Below are 20,861 nucleotides of genomic sequence, written 5' to 3'. Positions count from 1 at the left end.
GCAGTTCCAAGACCGAAGCACAGGGGTGTGCATGTCCTCTCCACCCCAGGAAAGCAGCGTTCCTGCATGCGTGCATGAGATTTTAGTAGAGATGACGGTTATCGATGACAAATTTCCCTAGTGGTTTCGGACAAATTTGTTCTTGTCCCAATAGAAAACCCATTCCTGAGACCGAAGTCTAATATTCTGCAGGGCCCTTACCTTTGCCCAAAGGGTGCCCAGGAAGTGCTGGGGCTGAGGGAGTTGTGAGGGACACGGACACCTGTGCTTCCTCCTCCTACTCAAACTACAGCATTCCTGTCAAGCATCACTTAGTGTTCTACCTGGTAGTATCAGAAGGAAAGTAAAGTCTGGTATTCAGGGTATTTGTGTATGTGTGTGTGTGGGAAAATATGCACAACATAACATTTACCACTTAAATCATTTTTTAAGAGTACAGTTCAGTGGCATTAAGTTGTTTTTCTAGTTGCTAAGTCATATCTGACTCTTTGCAACCCCATGGACTGTAGCCTGCCAGGCTCCTCTGTCCATGGGATTGTCCAGGCGGGAATACTGGAGCAGGTTGCCATCTCCTTCTGCAAGGGATCTTCCCAACCCAGGGATCAAACTCACAGCTTCTGTGTCTCCTGCAGGTTCTTTACCACTGGGCCACCTGGGAAGCCATTCACATTACTGTGCAGCCATGACCACCATCCATCTCCAGAACTTTTTCATCTTCCCAGAGTGAAACTCTGTACTCATTAACACTAACTTCTCTCTCCCCTTTATTGCAAGGCACTGGAAATTAGCCTTCTACATTTTCAATGGCTTTGACTAGTCTAGGTACATCACATAAATGTCTCGCTTACTCCACTTGGTATCTTCATGTTTCATCCATGTTGGAGCATGTGTCAGAAGTTCATATTTTTAAGACTAAATAATATTCTCTTGTATGTATATTCCACATTCATGGTTGAATGAGTTGCTTCCACCTTTGGGCTATTGGGAATAATGATATATGAACATGGATGCACAAGTATCTGTTCAAGGCCCTGTTTTCACTACTTTTAAGTATATACCCAGAAGTGGAACTGCAGAATCATATGGTCATTCTAGGCTTCCCAGGTGGCATAATGGTAAGAATCCACCTGCCAATGTAGGGAATGCAGGAGACATGCGTTCAATCCCTGGGTTGGGAAGATCCCCTGGAGGAGAAAATGGCAACCCACTCCAGTATTCTTGCCTGGAGAACTCCATGGGCAGAGGAGCCTGGTGGGCTACAGTCCACACGGTTGCAAAGAGTTGGGCATGACTGAAGTGACAGCACACACACATGGTCATTCTACGTTTAATTTTTTGAGGAATCATCATACTGTTTAGTGTTCAGTTTTTTATATTAATAAATGTTTTAGTGCAGTTTTAGGTTGACGGCAAAACTGAAAGGAAAGCACCATGGGGTCCCATATACTCCTTGTCCCCAGATGCACAATATTTATTTTTCAAATTTTATTTTTTAATTTATTTTTTAACTCAGGTCCATGGTAGTGAAAGTGCCGAGTCCTAAACATTGGACCACCAGGGAATTGCCAAGACCTTATAATTATTTTTAAAATTTACTTATTGGCCACACCACATGGCATGTGGGATTTTATTTCCCTGACCAGAGATTGAACCCATGTCCCTTGCCTTGAAAGTGTGGAGTCTTGACTTTTACAGAGACGCTGTAGGCACTTGGTGTGTTGAATGCTTCACCCAAGGCTGCAGGGAGGGAGCCAGGAAGGGGGCACCAGGGCCAGCAGGAGTTTTCTGTTCCAAGTCACCCAAGGTGTCACAGCAGCCTTCTACCTGCCCTGGCTTGTCTTATAGTTATTAAACTGACTGACATCAAAGGTCATCCACCAGGGAAACCTGAAGTGTAAACGTGGACACTCACAGATGCCAGTGCAGGAAAGCAGGAGGGAGATGAAGGAACATTTGATCCAACCCATATCTTTTACTTCATGGTGAAGACACTTTATAAACTGAAACTTCCCAGAATGCTGTGCAGAATAACCAATTAGTGCTTGACAGAGATGTTATCATTTGTAAGGGTAGAGTGATAATAGGTAATTACCTCGCTCACAACTCTGTCAGCCTGATTACCAGCCCTGTTACCCTCTGGGCAGCTCCCAGAAGACAATTCTGAATTAATTCCTTCTAGAACTCTTTCATCACCTCTTGCTCTTTTGGTCTTATTTTTCTGATTTTGTGATTTTTATTTTAAACGCATGCACTTAAATCTATCTCCAGGATTTGGGGTTCTGTTAACACCTAGGTAGCAGGTAATGCGCCTTCATTACATATCTGCTTGGGAATTGCTTTATTAAAAGTGACTATTCCCAAGCAACTCCACATATTCATCTTGTACAGGGACCCTCAAAGTTTACAGGTGGTCTTGGCTACTTCTTTCTATGTGATTCTTGGCAGCCCTTCCTTCCTTCCTTCTTTCTTTCCTTCCATTATTTTAACCCTTTCTGATAATCAGTTCCTTTGTCTGTAAAATGAAAGCAATGCCAAATCATGCCAACGATTCTCAGTTCAGTTCAGTCGCTCCAATTGAACAGTTCAGTCATGCCCGACTCTTTGCGACCCCATGAATCGCGGTCCTGTTCAATCACTTTATTTAAAAAAAGTGACAACTCTCAATTTTAAAAAGTTTTTTTTTTTAAGTGACTGTTCTCCATTTCCAGAGAGTTATAATAAAAGAACTGTAAGCCCTAATTGCTGCTTTGAATGATAACATTAACCATATCAAGTAAAATGTTATAAATCACCATGCTTATCCACAGATTCAAAACACCCATAAATTTCTAACATGTCCTAGACAGCATCACTCAGACTACTTTCACACTCACATTGACTCAATGAAACAAAAAACATGTTATTAGAACTTCTGCATTGAAAGCTTAGAAACATACAAAAATCATACAGGTTCATAGGTACATGTGTTCATTAGCATGCATGCTCCCATATACCCCAGTGCACAGTTGTTGAGTCAAACTCTTCTACTTTATTCTATGAACACGGGCTAAACTGTTCTTGTCTTCAGCAGAGAAGTGACTGGCTTGTCCCAAAGCTAACACAGTAACATGCTTATCTTAAAAATATGTCAGTCCTGAGAACATAAGCCACTCCAGTGCTCTTGCCTAGAAAATCCCATGGATGGAGGAGCCTGGTAGGTTGTAGTCTGTGGGGTCGCTAAGGGTCGGACACGACTGAGAGACTTCACTTTCACTTTTCACTTTCACACATTGGAGAAGGAAATGGCAACCCACTCCAGTGTTCTTGCCTGGAGAATCCCAGGGACGGGGGACCCTGGTGGGCTTTTGTCTATGGGGTCACACGGAGTCAGACACGACTGAAGTGACGCAGCAGCAGCAGCAGAGAACATAAAAGCCCACAAAACACTGGTTTTGCTGGCTTAGACTTTTGATTAGAAGTTCACCTTCCTTCACATATGCCTTTTGCAAATCAAGTCATTTAAGAGTATGAGGGGAAGGATCATACTGGGATGACTCACTTTGAAAGGGAACAATATATTTTCTAGCCCAGGAGAAAAAAGATTTTCCCTTTGGAGTACATCTCAAAGCATGATGAGGACACATGGGACAAGACGGTAGCTGTCACTATAGCCTGTTAACAGCACTGTCAGTCACCCTTGTTGAAAGGCAAGGGGAGAATGGCTGGTACCTGTGCCTCTGGAGTTGAGCTGGCACAGAATAATGGCATCTACTTGCATGGACTATCAAAGGTGATGGTGCTGAGAAGACCCTAAAAGTCTCTTTTCTGAGAGCTGAGTTCATGTATTAAGTACAGCGTTAATATTTTCATTTTAGTTTCATACACATTTCTACCTTTATCATTCCTCCTTTCAGTCACACTTGAGTTAAAGCAGTGATTCTCAAAGTGGGGTCCCTGGACCAGCCTCATCAGCATCACCTGGAAATTTGTTAGTAAAGTAAATTCTCAGAGGCCCCTACATCTCCTGAATCCAGTAATCTGGGCATGAGCTTCAGCAAGCTGGACTGTCACAAGCCTTCCAGGCGATTCTGAAGCATGATAATGGGTAAGATCCACCAAGTTAGGGAAGCACCCATAGGCAGAGTCTAACCCTTGTTCCCTTCCTCGATGATAATTCTCAAGACACTTTATTATTATCATCTCAGAAAATTCTTAGGCTTGTTTGGTGGGAGGAAAGAAACCTTAGTCAAAACTTACATGTAATTTTTCCAGGTCCTGTGCTGGCTTCGAGTCTTAGGATGCAGGGAACTGGGCGAAGGGAGAGAAGAGAAGGCTACAGCAATCCATTCAGACATGGACCCCAAAACCTTGTGGGGCCACCTTGTGACAGGTCAGCGAGCATCCACCTGATTGGGGAGGAAGACTGTCCATTAGCACAGGAAACCTTGCATGTTAATATTCTCCCCTCTCTCCTGCAGTCCTGCTACACCCCATCCTCCAATTTCATGACCTCTAACTTCCTGTGTGTGCCTCAGGACCAGTCCAGCTAAACAGAACAGGATAAAATAATCCAGGTATCAATGCCAGGGCTCACCACAGGTGAAACACATCCCTCACTGGGTGCTCTCCTGAACCCCAAAGCAGCTTGGACATATCCAGTCAGCTATCTCTCTATTTCATCTCCTGAATGTTTTCTTTCAACAAATCAGAACACTTTGGTTCAAAAGACACACCTGGCTATATTAACAAGAAGATACAGAAAACAATGGAGAAGGAAATGGCAGGCCACTCCAGTATTCTTGCCTGGGAAATCCTGTGAACAGAGGAGCCTGGCGGGCTACAGTCCATGGGGTCACAAAGAGTCGGACATGACTTAGCGACTCAACAACAACAAAAAGAGTTGTGACAAATTTGAAGCAAGTGATAAATTTGAGGATTCCACCTGAAATGAGATGATCCTCTGATACCTAAAATATGTTTTCTTAGAAAATAATAGTCCTCTTTTCCTGAGGATAAATTAATACATGCTTATTATAGAACATCTGAAAAATTCATGGAAAAGAATCAAGAAAAAATAAACATCAACTGCAACCTTGACACTGATAAATCATTCATGATATTTTGTTGTATAGGTTCATGACCCCTTAAATGAAACTCCTGGGACAGATACACTTCAGAGTTCAGAACTGCTTGGTGTTAAAGAGTATTACGATGCTAAACTACCATTTACTGTATGATGCTCCATCAGAATCTGAAGCAGTACCCCATAATCACACACATTAGATATCTCTGCAGCAGAGTAGATGCATATTCTTATTTGGTCAGATAAAATAGAGCTTCACATTAGTTCAGATCAGATTTTTCTACCAAACAAGTCACCAAGAGACCTTTGTGATGTTTGAACCAAACGCATTTAGTACTGGAGATAAGGGATTGTGGACTGATATTCTTTCAGATATACAAAAATAGAGCTTAGTTTCTCCTTTTTAATTCAATATTATATGAACGTGAACATTTCCTCAAGTTATTAAAAATTCTTCAGAAACATGCTTTTCAATGTCTGTGTAGAAAAGTGTTTTATTTCATTATTTCTCTCATTTGGGGAATGACATATTGTTTTCTTTTTTTTGTTATTGCAAATGACACTTTGACAGATGTATCTGAATATTAAATCACTTGAATGTCTGTGTATTTCCCTAGGTCGAGTCCTAGAAAAAGAATTGTGGGGTCAAGTGGAGTGAGCTTTGAGGGTCCTGGTGACTGCTCAGAAAAGCTGTACAAATTTACATTCCTGCCACAGCATGAGTTTTGGTTAATTTGTTTAGTTGCCCACTTTACTGAAGGCACAGGAGAAACGCACTTGCCAGTCACATGCCTTAACAAAGTTCTAACCAGGGACAGCCACACTTAGACTGTATTATTTTTCTGACACAGATGATAATGAGCAGCTCATTGTTTTTCACATAATAAAGAGGGAAATGGGAATAAGGTAAGTTTACCATTAGGTGGCCCTCATTAGATGGGCCTGAGTTGGATCTGGACAAGGGAAGAATTGTCCCTCTTCCCTGCAGGGAGTATGGAAGTCATTGACACATCATCGTGAAAAAAAAAGCACAGTCATTTTTCTCTGTGCACTGATTAATTCTGTTTCTGGAAGGCCAAAGCCTTGCATTTCCCTTGCATTTGGTATTTTCCTATTTCTTGGACATTTGATTGCTCTTCAGAATGGCCATCAGGGAGCAGAAAGAGATGTGAAGACAAAATTAAATCAGACAAGCCAATAATCACGGCTAACCCTCCCAAGTGCTCACGATGTGTCAACTCCAGTGCCGAGTGCCTTACATGCTTTATCTCACGTAATGCTGAGTGCGTTGGTACAGAAACTGGTGGTGGTGAAGTTCGAAAGTATGTGCTTGCTCATCAATCCCCCTTCACCCCTAGTAAGTCTGGAGGAATTAAAGGTTTGCAATTTCAAAGATCTCTTCAAGCCTAATGTCTTGAATGACTCCAAGATAATCCAAAAACTCAGTGACTCCTAGTCAAGCTATAAATCCAAATGTTACCCTTAGACATTTTTCTGTCAGCACTGCAGTACTATCTGTAGGAAGCAGTGAAAATAGTATAAAATCCAAGAAGAGTCCAAATAATTGTAAACACGTCGAAGGTCTTATATGGACAGGAGGGAGGCTGTATCTCAGTACAGTTGAGAGTTAAGAGTCTGTTCACACAGAGAAAAATGAAGACACACATATACTTTAAAAAACCACCAAACCTACAAATATATTCTTCCCAAATGAGATTACAAGTTTAGTAACGCTAAATCAGGGTTCACAACCCCAAGTTCCTTTCCATTTACACCCTTTTCTAATAGATTTTCTTTCTCTCTACCCTTTATGTATTTAACCTTGCAGGATAATTGATGTAGTGTGTGTGCGTGCCCAGTTGCTCAGTCATGTCTGACTCTTTGCGACCCCATGGACTATATATTCTGACAGGCTCCTCTGTCCATGGAATTTTCCAGGCAAGAATACTGGAGTGAGTTGCCATTTACTACTACAAATGATATAGAGAAGGACACAATTTTCATACACTGATAAAAGAAAATGGAAGAGATAATTTTTTGTCATATGGAATGAAATAACCCCACTCTTGCCCTCATCGAGGAACTCAGTTTCTGCACAGTTTAGCATACACTATATAATGGCTGCAGTTCATAGAAAAAGAGGGGGGTATAAATTTAATTTTATTTTAGAAGTGAGTTAAATTTATCTCAACAGTCTTCTCAAAAACTAAGGGGTGCTTCCATCAAATCTATCAAAAGACCCAAGATGTATCAAGAAGTGGACCATTTCTTCCACTGAAGCTTTTCTTTATACTTAAAATAAAATTCTCCTGATAATTAGGTGTCAAGTGGGTAGAAGGACTTCTCAGTGATATTTCTTTGCCACAATAGGGTAAATGATTAATTTTCTAAGTATACCAGGCCTATAGAATGAGAAAAATAAGGTGAGGATAAAAGATTGAAGGCAAGAGGAGAAGGGGATGACAGAGGATGAGATGGTTGGATGGCATCACCAAGTCGATGGACATGAATTTAGGCAAGCTCCAGGAGTTGGTGATGGACAGGGAAGCCTGGTGTGCTGCAGTCCATGGGGTCGCAAAGAGTTGGACACGACTGAACTGAACTGAGAGGAGATGACCACTCACCCTCAAAGAACATACTTTGTTTTTTCCAAAGGGCATAATTACTTGGGAGGAGGAAAGAATAAAAAAAAAAAAGCCACTACTAGTAACAGAAATGATTACTAAAAGCCCTTCAGCTACTCAAAATGCACAACTGCATTTTTAAAGCTAATTACAAATTTGGATTCTCTCATTTAAATAATGTACTTCGAAGCAGCCCACTTCTGTTTTAATGCTGAACCAAAGCCTGTAAAAGAAAAACGCACAAAAAAACCCCATTACTTGAATAAAATTACACTTTCAATGTCAGTAAATCTTGAACTGCAAAATACCACAAGCTTAAAACTAGCAATGCCATGTGGTTCTGTTATCTTATATTTACGAGAGTTTATAGTTTCCTAAGCCCTAAGAGACTTAGAGGGTTGCGACTCAGAGGTCTGCTATCAAGGGCAGGTCATTCATCGCCTCTGAGCCCAATGCCTTTCACAGGTTCCTGTGCAGATCGAATGAGATGGCAGACGAGAGTTTTCGCAAACTCCTAACACATACATAAAATGTTGGGTATCACTGTTCCTTTTACTAACAACTTGGCAAGGCATAAAGATACTAATCCCCATTTCACAGTTAAGGAAACTGACAACAGGAAGATACAGCAAAAACAAAACAAATGAACAGAAAAACTCCAAAACAAAACAAAACTGAGTTAGGAGAGTTTTATCTTTGAAATGGCCACAAATCCGCTGAGTAACTCTTTGGATGTGATTTCCTCAGTAAAATGAGGGAGTTGAATAAGATGCTTTTAAAACTCTTCTTGAGACTAATGGTTCTGTGATCAGGGACTTGGCCATGGTAAGGATGGGGTACCCTTAACAATGACTCTTAGGAAGCAGTCTCCCCTGGAGGTCAAGGTCAACAGGTAACACTCTGCAGTACTGGGATGGGGTTGTGAGCAGCCTCTTACCCCTGGGGACAAGATGGGCATTAATTCATTTTGCTAGATTAAGGGGAGGCTGGGGACATCCTAGGTGAACAGCCAGGGCCTCTGGGGCATAGGAAGGAGGCCCCGGAAGAGCTTAAAACAGTAGCTCTTTAGTAACTGGTAAAATATTTCACTATTCTAACAACTAGTGTAGCCAAATACGTGTAGATCCCTGGGAATGTCAGTCTGGTGAACAACCCTACTGTTGCTGGACTATTAGTTTCAAAGGGATGGCACCTCTGTGGGCCACCCACCTTTCCTGAGTTCCTACAGTATTGGAGGAGAGATCTAAAAGGGTTACTTTTTGTAGTGTGAGTGAACATCATGGTTACATGCGAATCTCACTTCAGAAGGGCAGGGGCCACTAACTTTGGCTTCTACTAATGATACTCTACCAGGGTTATCTAACACAGCTTTCCTGTGATGAGGAAAATATTCAGTATCTGTGGTGTCCAAAATGGTGGCCATCAGCCATACGCGGCTATGGAGAAGTTCTCCATAGAACTCTGAAGAACTCCATAGAGCTTAAAAGTTCCTAGTGAGACAGAAGAACTGAATTTTAAATTTTAATCAATTTAAATTGATTTACCTTAAATAGGCATACCTGGTTAATGGGTACTTTTATTAAATGGTGCAGCTCTAGGCTGCCTCATGTACTAGCTTTCTAGGCAGTATTTTGGACAACAGAAGCTCACTGGACAATACATAATCATCTCTTCAACAAGCATTTACTGACCATCTCCTGGGTACCATTTAGGTGTCTCGAAACAATGGTGAACGAGATCACCACGGACACTTCCTGCTCTCATGGTGTTTCTCAGCTAGATTGATGTCCAAATGGTGTTTCTCAGCTAGATTGATGTCCAAATCTTGACGTGGTTCACCAGACTGCTCTTAGGAAAAGGTGGGTGAGGATATATGGCAATGCTACACTAAGCGTGAAAGCACTACTTTTTCGTGTCTTCATATTTACTGTTAGAGAAGCTGGGGGAAAGTTTAAAAAAGGGATATCTGAATGGTTACTGTTCACTCACTTACAAGTCAAGTCACATATCCCAGAGAAGGGAAATTATCTGTAAGAAATTCCCTCTTGCACAAACTTAAATTTACTTCGAAGAAAAGTCAGTGGGACCTGCATTCTTCAGCTAAGAAAAAGTAAATAGTATTTAATTACAGCAATGGTTATAAAAAAAGTACAAGCAGGTCTCCAGCTGCAAGCAGTGGGCAAGGGAATGTTTTTTCCAATTAGCTGTAAAATGATCAGGTTTTCTAGAAGGTACTTCTTGTAGAAGTAAGGCTGATTGCATTCTTTTACTCTACAACTTCACTCTTAGTAAAATTTTCACAGTGGCTTGAATGAAATTTGATGAGGAAAGCTCTCTTTGCTTTGCCCCAGGCAACTCCAGGTGGAAATATTTTTATCTACATCCCAAATCTAATACCAGCTACATTATTTCTAAGAAGCATAAAAGTGGTTTGGTTTAATGATTTGCCAATTTCCAATATTGCTTCCTTTCTCCTATCCTGATCACCTCTTCCTACCTTACTAGGATTCAGATTGATAATAAGAAAACATGACAAAATATTCAAGAACTGTTTTCTGCTCTTATTTGAACCAGAATCCAGGTCTGCCAAATTTAAGAGGACAGAGATATTATGCTATGGGATACAATGTTTTTAAGCTAATTATCTCCATTATATTTATATTATTTCACTTGAGGAGAGCCGCTAAGCTAAATAACCTGATTTCGCTCAGCATCACAATGGGAATGTACCTGGATGATATCATTGAGCCAATCTGACTTTCAGGAGCTTCAAAATGCCACTCTGGTCCTTCTGTGCAAAGCCACAGTATTGGTTTTTAAGGTTAATAAATAATGTCCATCTACACACATACACACACACTCCATCACTCTTTCCCTCTGAATTGAATAGAAAGAGAAATTACAGTGGTCAGAAAACAAGATGAGAGTTCAAAACTTAATTCTAAAATTACAAATTCCATTTTGAGACTACCATCTGTTGGAAAAGGTTAAATCTCAAATGTTCTGCTGGTCCCATGCTGTATAAAAATATTACCAGAAATTTGGTGACAGCTTTAGCAATAAACATGCTAACTTGTGAGTGGCCCTGGAGTTCTTATTCATATTCAGAAATAATAAAGAGAGTAGTCACATACTATTTTATGACCAGAAGGGCTTTGAAAAGAAAGGGGTCTATCGACGTTAGATTTTTAAGAAACTACAGAGGTGAGTTTTTTTTTTTTGAATATACATTTCAAACAGCATTTCAACAGTCACTTGTATGAGGCAGAAGACCTTTGAATCATAGGTCTTGTGGCTTTTGTGTTTTCTTCTACTGGCATGGGAAGGTGATATGAGGAAATGTGCTTTTTTTTTTCTGCAACAGAGAAAGAACTGGGGAGCAGCCACTTCAGACAGGATGGAGAAAACTAATTAAGATAAAACATTTCTGAAAGTTTCCACTTACACATTTCAGATGCCAAGTTACTCTAGTTGGAGAACCCCAGCTAGAAAATTCACTTCTTTGATACTCTAGGTTTTACCTTCCCAAAATATAGTGGAGAGCCTGTTCAGATTTGCACCCCTAAGAGGATAGTGCAGTCAGAACAACTTGTCATTGACAATTCTGAAAAGAAGCAGCTAAAAAGAAACAAGTGTTGAAAATACACAATATGATACACAAGAAGCTAAAAAGAAACAGGTGTTAAAAACATACAATCTGATCACAAAGGGGAAGGGGGAAGGTATAAATTAAGAGTCTTAACATGTACACACCACTGTATATAAAATAGATAACCAACAAGGATTTACTGTATAGCACAAGGAACTGTATTCAGTATCTTGTAATAACCTATAAGAGAAAAGAATCTGAGAAGAATAGATCTGAATCACTTTGCTGTATACCTGAAAAAAAAATCAACTTATACTTCAATATAAAAGAAAATACCCAATCCAAAATATACCGGGGGTTTCTGTAGCTTTAGAATATAAATACTGGCCTCTACTTATGTATAGTAATAATCACACTTTTTAATGACCCAAAACTTCCACATTCTAGGAACTGTGTTAGGAATATTATGAGTATTATTAGCCTACCGAGTGAATGAGAGAACCATGGCTCATACATGCAACGTGCCTTGCCCAAGGTCACACTGAAAGAGACAAGAGGGGATGACATGTAATCTGTATCCATGCCAGTCTGACTCCAAAGCTCACCCCTTTCCTCTGCAACACTGCTACCCACTACACTCTGGGGAAACTACATCCCTCTCCCCAAAGCGAACAGGTCCACTTTTCCACGTGCTACCAGTAAACTCAAAGTAAAGTGACAAAGGTGCAGGTCCTTCAGCCATTTAGATATTTTTGCAAAAAGCCAATTAGCTTGTTAGCACTAAAATGGTTATATGTCATGAAGTATACTAGAATTAAAAATTCTTTTCATATTGCAGTTTCTTAAAATACTATCAGGCTTCTTATTTTAAAATGACCCAGATTATTCTCTCCAGGTGAATTTTTTAAAAATTTATTTCTTTTTTATTGGAGGCTAATTATTTTACAATATTATATTGGTTGGTTTTGCCATACATTGACATGAATCCACCCCGGGTGTACATGAGTTATATGTACGTGCAGTATCTTCCTCTGGGTCCCAATCTTTAAAGAACATCGTAACTTTGACAATGCCCACATTGAAAAACACCCACAGCAGATTCTGAAGTGGCATTTAGGGCTCATGTACCATATTTTCCACCCTTAGGTCAAAGACATCCAGGAAATCAGGCAGTCAGTGGCTAAGCTCTCTGCAGGAGTGGAGATGGGCATGTGTGTTGACTGGGGCTGCCAGTCAACTTAGTAAAGGGCACACCAGAAAAAAGCTGAAGGAAAAGACAGGTGGAAAATAACCTTTTGGGTAGTGAGGAGGGGAGGGCAGCACTTCATTCAACAAAACCTTTCATACACATGAGGTCTCCTGTAATATATTTTTCATTATTCTCCTAGTCTTGAAACCAGAACTGTGAGAATGCTGGTTACCAGGTGAAAAGGCAACTTTTGTTGTTTCTCTCAGATCTACACTACTGTTGTTTAGTCGTTAAGCCATTTCTAACTCTTTTGCGACCCCCACGGACTACAGCCTGCCAGGCTTCTCTCTGTCCATGGAATTCTCCAGGCAAGAATACTGGAGTGGGTTACTATTTCCTTCTCCAGGGTATCTTCCCAACCCAGGGATCTAGCTACTGTTTCCTTCTTGGCAGACAGATTCTTTAGGACTGAGTGAGCCACCTGGGAAGCTCATACTCGTTGTATCCACTGACAAAAATGTTACATAGCCTACAACACCGTGACCTTCCACACCTCCTCTGTAAAAGCACAAGTGAAACAGTATTTCTTGGAAAGGCAGGCATTAACTGATGCACTGCATCTGCTAATGCAGTGGAGCTTTCTCCACCACCTCTGTCTTCTCTTAAGGGTTCAAAAGTGTCGGCACAAAGAACATCTCTCAGCTATTCAGCATTTAGTTCAACTCCACAATATACTTAGCAAGATTTCTTTTTTTTTCCGCCTTCCTTGGTTTAATGACCTCAAATGTACTAACATCCTGTCTTACCTAATCCCCTAACAAGTTCTATCAAATGCCAGGACAGAATCAGACAGCACTGCAGGCAGTGAGATCATTTGCTAAGAACTCATTTTTATTCCAAAAATCAGGAGTGCCAGACCATTTCACACAATCTATCACACAGCCAGAAAATGAACCTGGCACTTTAAGAGAAACATTTAAGCTGATTTTTTAAAAGCTTTCGCCCATCGCAGGCCCTTTAAAAACTTAATAACTCTCTCCTCATAAAAAGATGAACAAATAAACGCAAAACCTTTCCATGTATAACAGGAGTGGTTCAAGGGCCCTTGGAAGCCTAAGAATCCACAGACCCCAGGTTAAAAAGCCCCGCTGTAAATGAGCTTCAACAGCAGATCCCTTTGCGCGTGGGTCTCTGTATTGGATCCTGGGTGCTGGAGCATCCCAGGTGACTTCCTCTGGTGTCACTCTAATCTCGATGAAAAATGACCTTTCTTGTTTTGGCTTCAGGAACACCCCTTCCAGGCTTCTGGTCAGTTACCGGGAACACAGCCGTGCCTCTCCCAAGCCAGCCGATGCTCTGGGAATACTCAACCTCTCCCAGTCTCTCCTGGACTTGTCTTACCCTGGATGGTCTTGGGGTCTGCTCTTGGATTTGCTGTCACAGATCCTGCTCTCCCCTTGCCATCCTGTCTCTTTCCTTCTTGGTCCTTTGTGAACTCTTATAATTTAAAAAAAAAAATTCATTTTCTTTCTTTACCATAAAAGTAACAATCTTGACTTTAGTATTTAATTTGTTAGGTTTTCCTCTAAAAGCACCCTTCTCCCTTTCATCCCTTTGCCCCATGGGATTAACCTGTCCATGGATCAAAGCAACAGTGTCTGCAGTCTCTGCCCAGCTGGGACAGGGTTTCTCCTATGGAAGCAGTAGGTACAATGGGAAGATGAAAAGCCTGAAGACAGACAGATGGGGGTCTAATCCCAGTTAACTAAGTTGACAGACTTAGGCCAACTATTTTATTTTTTATTATTTTTAACATATTTTTTCATGTGGGCCATTAAAAAATTTTAGTTTATATTTAATTGGAGGATAATTGTTTTATAATGTTGTGTTGGTTTCTGCCATATAACAACATGAATCAGCCATAAGTATACATACGTCCCCTCCTTCTTGAACCTCTCTCCCACCTCCCTCCCCATCCTACCCCTCTCTAGGTTGTCGCAGAGCATCAGCTTTGGGTTCCCTGTGTCATATAGCAAATTCCCACTGGCTATCTACTTTACATATGGTAATGTATATGTTTCAATGCTACTCTCCCAAATCATGCTACCTGGAAGGTGAAATCTTAATCACTGCACCGTCAGGGAAGTCCCCGGCCAACTATTTTAAAGGAAAGCTCAGTTTCCTAATATGAAAAAATAGGGATGATAATACCAACCTATATGTTTTTCCTTTTCTTTTTTTTTTTAAAAGATGACTGAATGAGTTGATAAGCACAGTTCCTGAGACACAGAATGCTGTGCTGTGCTCAGTCAAGTCCGGCTCTTCTTGAACCCATGGAGCACACCAGGCTCTGCTGTCCATGGAATTTTCCAGGCAAGAATACTGGAGTGGGTTGCCATTTCCTTCTCCAGGGGATCTTCCTGACCCAGTGATTGAACCCGTGCCTCTTGTGTCTCCTGCATTGGCAGGTGGATTCTTTACCACTGTGTCACCTAAGAGACACAGAAGGTGCCTAGTATATAGTGGTTCCCATGTTCCCCCTCTAACTCTTCATTAATGGGACTCAGCATACATTCTACACTTTAGAAGCAATGCTTGACGCTGTTTATTGTGCAGTCAGGACCACTTATATTTAGTCTTAAGTATCTTTTTAAACTTAATTGAGATCTAATTCACATACCATAAAATTCACACTTTTGAAGTGTACAGTTCAATGGCTTTTAGTTTATTCTTGGAGATGGGCATGCCGCTGCCACTACTATCTAATTTCAGAACATTTTCATCACCTAAAAAGAGACCCCATGCCCATTAACAATCACTCCACATTTCTTCCTTCCCGCACCCCCTTCCCACTCCCAGCCCTTGGCAATCACTAATCTAACTCCTGTCTCTATGGATTTGCCTATTCATACAAATGAAACATTTAATGGAACCATACACTATGTGGCCTTTTCTATCTGGATTTACTTAGCATAATGTTTTCAAGCTTCATCCACATTGTAATATGTATTATTAGTCCATTCCTTTTCATGGCTAAATAATAATCCATTGTGCATATGTATCACATTCTGTTGATCCATTTATTAGATGATGGACCTTTGGGTTGTTTCCACTTTTTGGCTATCATGAATGATGCTGCCATGAGCACTTAAGAAGAGATGGATATACGTAGACATGTTTTACAATTCTTTAGGAAATATACCTGCAAGTGTAAATACTGGGTGTGATGACTAATTTTATTTTTAACTTGGCTATGCCATGGTTCCCATACATTTGGCCAAGCATGTCAAAATATTGCTGTGAAAGTAATTTTTAGACGAGACTAACATTTATATCAGTAGATTTGAGTAAAGTAGATTACACTAGATAAAATGGGTGTAATCAGTTGAAGGCCTTAACAAAAAGACTGCCTTCTCCCAAGGAAGAGGAAATTCTGGCAGCTAACTGGCTTCAGGCATGAAGCGCAAATAAGCTCCACCCTGAGTCTTTAACCTAGCTGGCCTAGTCTGGAGATTTTGGACTTGCCAGTTTTCATGACTATGGTAGATAATGCCTTAAAATAAATCTCACTCTTTCTGCATATACAACGCATCTTAAGGATTTCATTTGCTAACTCTGTATTTAACACTTTGCTGTTGTTCAGTCGCTAAGTCATGTCCAACTGTTTGTAACCCCATGAACTCCAGCATGCCAGGCTTCTCTGTCCTTCACTATCTCCAGAAGTTTACTCAAACTCAGGTCCATTTTGAGGAACTGTCAAATTGTCTTCCAAAACAGCTGTACAATCCCATCAGCAATGCGCATAAGAGTTTAGATTATTCCACATTCTTACCAACACTTATTATTATTTTCTTTTTATCTTCAGCCATCCTAGTGGGTTAAAGTGATTATTTCATTGTGGTTTTGAGTTGTATTTCCCTAATGACGAACAGGGCTTCCCAGGTGGCACTAGTGGTGTCAATGCAGGAGATGCAAGAGACACAGTTTGATCCCTGGGTAGGGAAGATCCCATGGAAGAGGAAATGGCAACCCACTCAGGTATTCTTGCCTGAAAAACTCCATGGACATGATGGGCTACAGTCCACAGGGTCTCAAAAATCGGACACGACTGAGCCGCTGAGCATGCCTCAATGACACATGATGCTGAGCATCTTTTCATGCACTTATTGGCCATTTGTATGTCTTTTTTGGAGAAATACCTATTTTAATTTCTTGCTCCTTACTTAATTGGATTATTTGTCTTTTGACTGTTAACTAGTAAGAATTCTTTATATATTCTGCATACAAATTCTTGATCCGATGTATGTTGTGAAAATATCCTCTCCCATTCTGAGGGTTTCTTTTCATTTTCTTAATGGTTTCCTTTCAAGCATAGAAGAATTTTATGAAATTACATTTATCCTTTTTTTGCTGTTGTTATCTTGTACTTGGTCATGTCTAAGAAACTGTTGCCTAATCCAAGGTCAAAAAGATTTATTCCTATGTTTTCTTTTAAGAGTTTTATAGTTTTAACTCTTAAATTTATGATCCGAGTTTTTGTATGTAGTATAACGTAGGAGTTCAACTTTATTCTTTCGCATGTGAATATCAGTTTTTCTAGAACCTTTTGTTGAAAAGACTATTCTTTCTTATCTAATAGTGCTGGCATCTTTGTTGAAAAACTTTGACCACAAACCTAAGAATTTATTTCTAGATTATTGATTCTATACTACTGTCCACCCTATGACTATGCTATTTTGATTACTGTAGCTATGTAGTATGTTTTGAAATCAGAAACTGAGTTCTCCAACTTTGTTCTTCTTTTCAATACTGATTTAGCTATTCTGCTGCTGCTGCTGCTAAGCTGCTTCAGTCGTGTCTGACCCTGTGCGATCCCCATAGACGGCAGCCCACCAGGCTCTTCCATCCATGGGATTCTCCAGGCAAGAATACTGGAGTGGGTTGCCATTTCCTTCTCCAATGCATGAAAGTGAAAAGTGAAAGTGAAGTTGCTCAGTCATGTCTGACTCTTCACAACCCCATGGACTGTAGCCTACCAGGTTCCTTCATCCATGGGATTCTCCAGGCAAGTGTGCTGGAGTGGGTTGCCACTGCCTTCTCCGTAGCTATTCTGGGTCTCCTGCATTTCCATATAAATTTTAAAATTACTGTCTCAATATCTTGTAGTATGTAATAGGAAAGAATCTGAAAAAGTATAAAGTTACTATATACATATATATATAATCATTTTACTGTACACCAGAAACTAATACAACATTGCAAATCAATAATACTTCAATCAATTAAAAAAAAATTAGCCTGTCAATTTCTGCGAAAAGCTAGCTGGACTTTGGATAGGGATTGTGTTGAATATATATGTTTTTCTACTTGGTGGTATTCCCATCTTAACAACAGCAAGTCTTCTGCTCCATGAATAGTGGATGTCTTCCACTTACTTAGGTCTTCTTAATTGCTTTCTATAGTGTTCTACAGCTTTCAGTGTATAAATCTTGCATTTCTTTTGTTAAATTTATTCTGAGCATTTCATTCTTTTTGACATTGTTGTAAAGACAGCTATTTTATTTTCAGAGTGTTCCATTGCTCATTTATAGAAATAACATTGATTTTTATACATTGATCTTTTTATCCTATAACCTTTTATCCCACAATCCTAAACTTGTTTGTTCATTATAATAATTTGTGTGTGTGTGTGTGTGTTTTGGTGTGTATGTGGACTGGAGTCTTAAGTATTCTAAAAGAGCAGAGGTAGATGTTAGCACATAAACCCAGCACTGAAATTGCATTGCAAATACCAAGAGCCCACACTACCAGTCCCTCCTCCCTGGGTGATGCTCCTGTTTCGGGGCCACAGTCTTAGTGGCATTCCTACTGTTGCCGACAGTCAAGCAATGATTTGCGCTGCAGGGACTGCAGGATACATGGTGAAACATGAACCTATTTCCACAGAAGTGATGCAAGAAAAACAAGTCCTCAGCCTGTCCCCTTAGGTCTGTCTATTCAAGTGGGCATCATTAGGTAAAAATGCCACATCATCCCCATCATCTGACGTCATCATCCCCAGAGTAAAACACTTTAAAGTTTCGCTTGTATAGGAAACCACATCCTAAAGGAGTTTTGAATGAACCTTCCTGTTAGGCGAGACATCTTACAGGTTTTCACAGAGACACGTCTATCTACACCTTTCCACTTTGGGACAGCCTCCTAACGTACATTACTTCGAGGGACAGTGGTGATTATTTTCCCCAAAAAACTGCTACACCTGACACAAGTGCTAATTTTACTCTTTACTAGACTGTATTTTGTTTCAGGTTTAAAAACTTATTTCCAGCCAGCCAGCAGTCAGAGACCTACTTTGCATATTGATCCATGAGTCACTGATTGAAGCATGCACTTGCCCAGAATACCATGCATGTGAAAGGATCAAAATATCACACTTTGATTGATTCAGAAAGTTACTTCGCACCACCATGCAGTCTGGACTTTCTGGGCTGCATCTGACTAACTGGGGAGGTGTAGGAGCTGTGAGCCAGGAGTCATGGGCAGAAGACCTGGTCCCTCTTCTGGGCACCAAGATCCTGCAGAGTGAAAACCCCAGCTCTCCATGGCAAAGTATATCCACATGACTTTCATGTGAGCATGAGACGGGTATCGAAGTCATCTTTTGAAGGGATCCTGTCATTTCGGTTTGACAAAAATCGAGAAACATTTTAGAAAGAAAATCGGATTTGTGTGTCAATGAAGAATATTCCTGAAAAGAAACTCTTGTTATGAAACTGAAATCTGGAGACCGCGGTGGTGCTAAGTTGAGTCATCAGTTCCCTTTACACCCTAATAATTGAGGCACTTTGATCACAATGACTGCTCTGGGTGAAGCTTTTGTGTTTGCTTTTTTAAGTACTTCCCTGTGTAAACAGGTTGTCTTACGATCATCTTGCAAACACGTTTACATTTGGGGGATCACGGGGAACATCTGTTAGAAACAGATTTCACGCTTTTCTGTCAACTTAGGAAATTTGAATCATATTTCTTGGTATTATAAAAAAGCTCTTGGAGAGTTAGATGAAGTTCTATGGGAAGGGGGTGTGATGAGTTATTTTGATTGCTCTTCGTACTCTTTGTATATGTACTTAGACATTTGTCCTGAAAACATCCATTTGAAGTACCAGAAACAGGCGTGAATTGTTATTTCAGTTTTGTAAATGCAGACAGAGGTATGGAGAGGGTAAGTGGCTTGGTCAGTGACTGAGAATATGGCCAAACTGGGAAGCACACAACCCACAGGACTTTTAATTTACAATCTTCAGGTATCAAGAGTCTTGCGATTTTATTTACACAAGAGTGTTCGAATTCCTTGCAATTAAGAAGGTCTCTTATTCTACAGAGGGCAAGAGGAGGGGCTAGGTGATGAACTCTAAACAAGGGTAGTTTTTTAAAAAGCCTTTTTAAAATTGAAGTATAGTTAATTTACAATGTTGTGTTAATTTCTGCTGTACAGCAAAGTGATTCAGTTATCCATGAAATGAAGTGAAATGTTAGTCATTCAGTTGTGTCTGACTCTTTGTGACCCCATGGACTATAGCCCAACAGGCTCCTCTGTCCCTGGGATTTCCCAGCAAGAATACTGAAGTGGGTTGCCTTGCCCTTCTCCAGGGGATTTTCCCGACCCAGGGATGGAACCCAAGTCTCCTGCTTTGCAGGCAGATTCCTTACCATCTGAGCCACCAAGGAAGCCCACATGGAATTCTCCAGGCGAGATTACTGGAGTAGGGTAGCCGTTCCCTTCTCCGGGGGATCTTCCCAACCCAGGGACTAAACCCAGGTCTCCCACATTGCAGGTGGATTCTTTACCAACTGAGTTATCAGGGAAGCCCATATACACATATATAAGCATATATATATTCTTTTCCATTATGATTTATCATAGGATATTTAATATAGTTCCCTGTGCTGTAGAGTAGGACCTTGTTGCTTATCCATTCTCTATATACAGTAGTTTGCATCTGCTAATCCCAAACTTCTACCCCATCCCTCCCCAACCCCATTCCCCCTTGGCAACCACAAGTCTGTTCTCTATGTCTGTGAGTCTGCTAACAAAAGCTGTTTTCAAATCTGGGTCCTGAGTTAGAGATGCAGGTGTGAGTGGCAAGGAGAGGATGCAGAAGAGAACAAGAACAAAGCTTGAAGGAGAAGCTGGACCCACAAACTTGAGGCAAAATGCTTTCCTGAAACCTCAGAACTGAACCCATCCCTGCGCCTGCCATGCCCAGAAGCACAGGGCACCTCCTGGGGGTGCACCCACTCACTCTGGCTCTGGGAGTCTAGGCAGGAGCCTCCTCTGTATGGAGGGAAGTAATAGCCACCATGAGGGAACGGAGACACAGCAGGGGCCACAGAGCT

General features: G+C 40.7%; 1 protein-coding gene across 3 annotated transcripts in view; it reads right to left on the bottom strand.

Moving 5' to 3' along the window:
* The window catches only part of BACH2 (BACH transcriptional regulator 2), a 393,216-nt gene that overhangs the window by 161,498 nt on the left and 210,857 nt on the right, over positions 1-20,861 (bottom strand). Inside the window, exon 3 of one of the 3 annotated variants that reach the window (XM_055433465.2) lies at positions 4,237-4,385. The exons of the other annotated variants lie outside the window; for them this stretch is intronic. The gene's annotated coding sequence lies outside the window, so the exon portion shown is untranslated. The remainder of the gene's footprint in view (positions 1-4,236; positions 4,386-20,861) is intronic. 3 annotated transcript variants of the gene reach the window in all.

This window comes from Moschus berezovskii, chromosome 10, assembly GCF_049115385.1.
Source record: "Moschus berezovskii isolate FMDL1 chromosome 10, NW_MosBer_1.0, whole genome shotgun sequence".
Classification (NCBI taxonomy): domain Eukaryota; kingdom Metazoa; phylum Chordata; class Mammalia; order Artiodactyla; family Moschidae; genus Moschus; species Moschus berezovskii.
The sequence above is the reverse complement of the archived record's forward strand: the minus strand, read 5'-3'. Positions and strand labels throughout refer to the sequence as shown.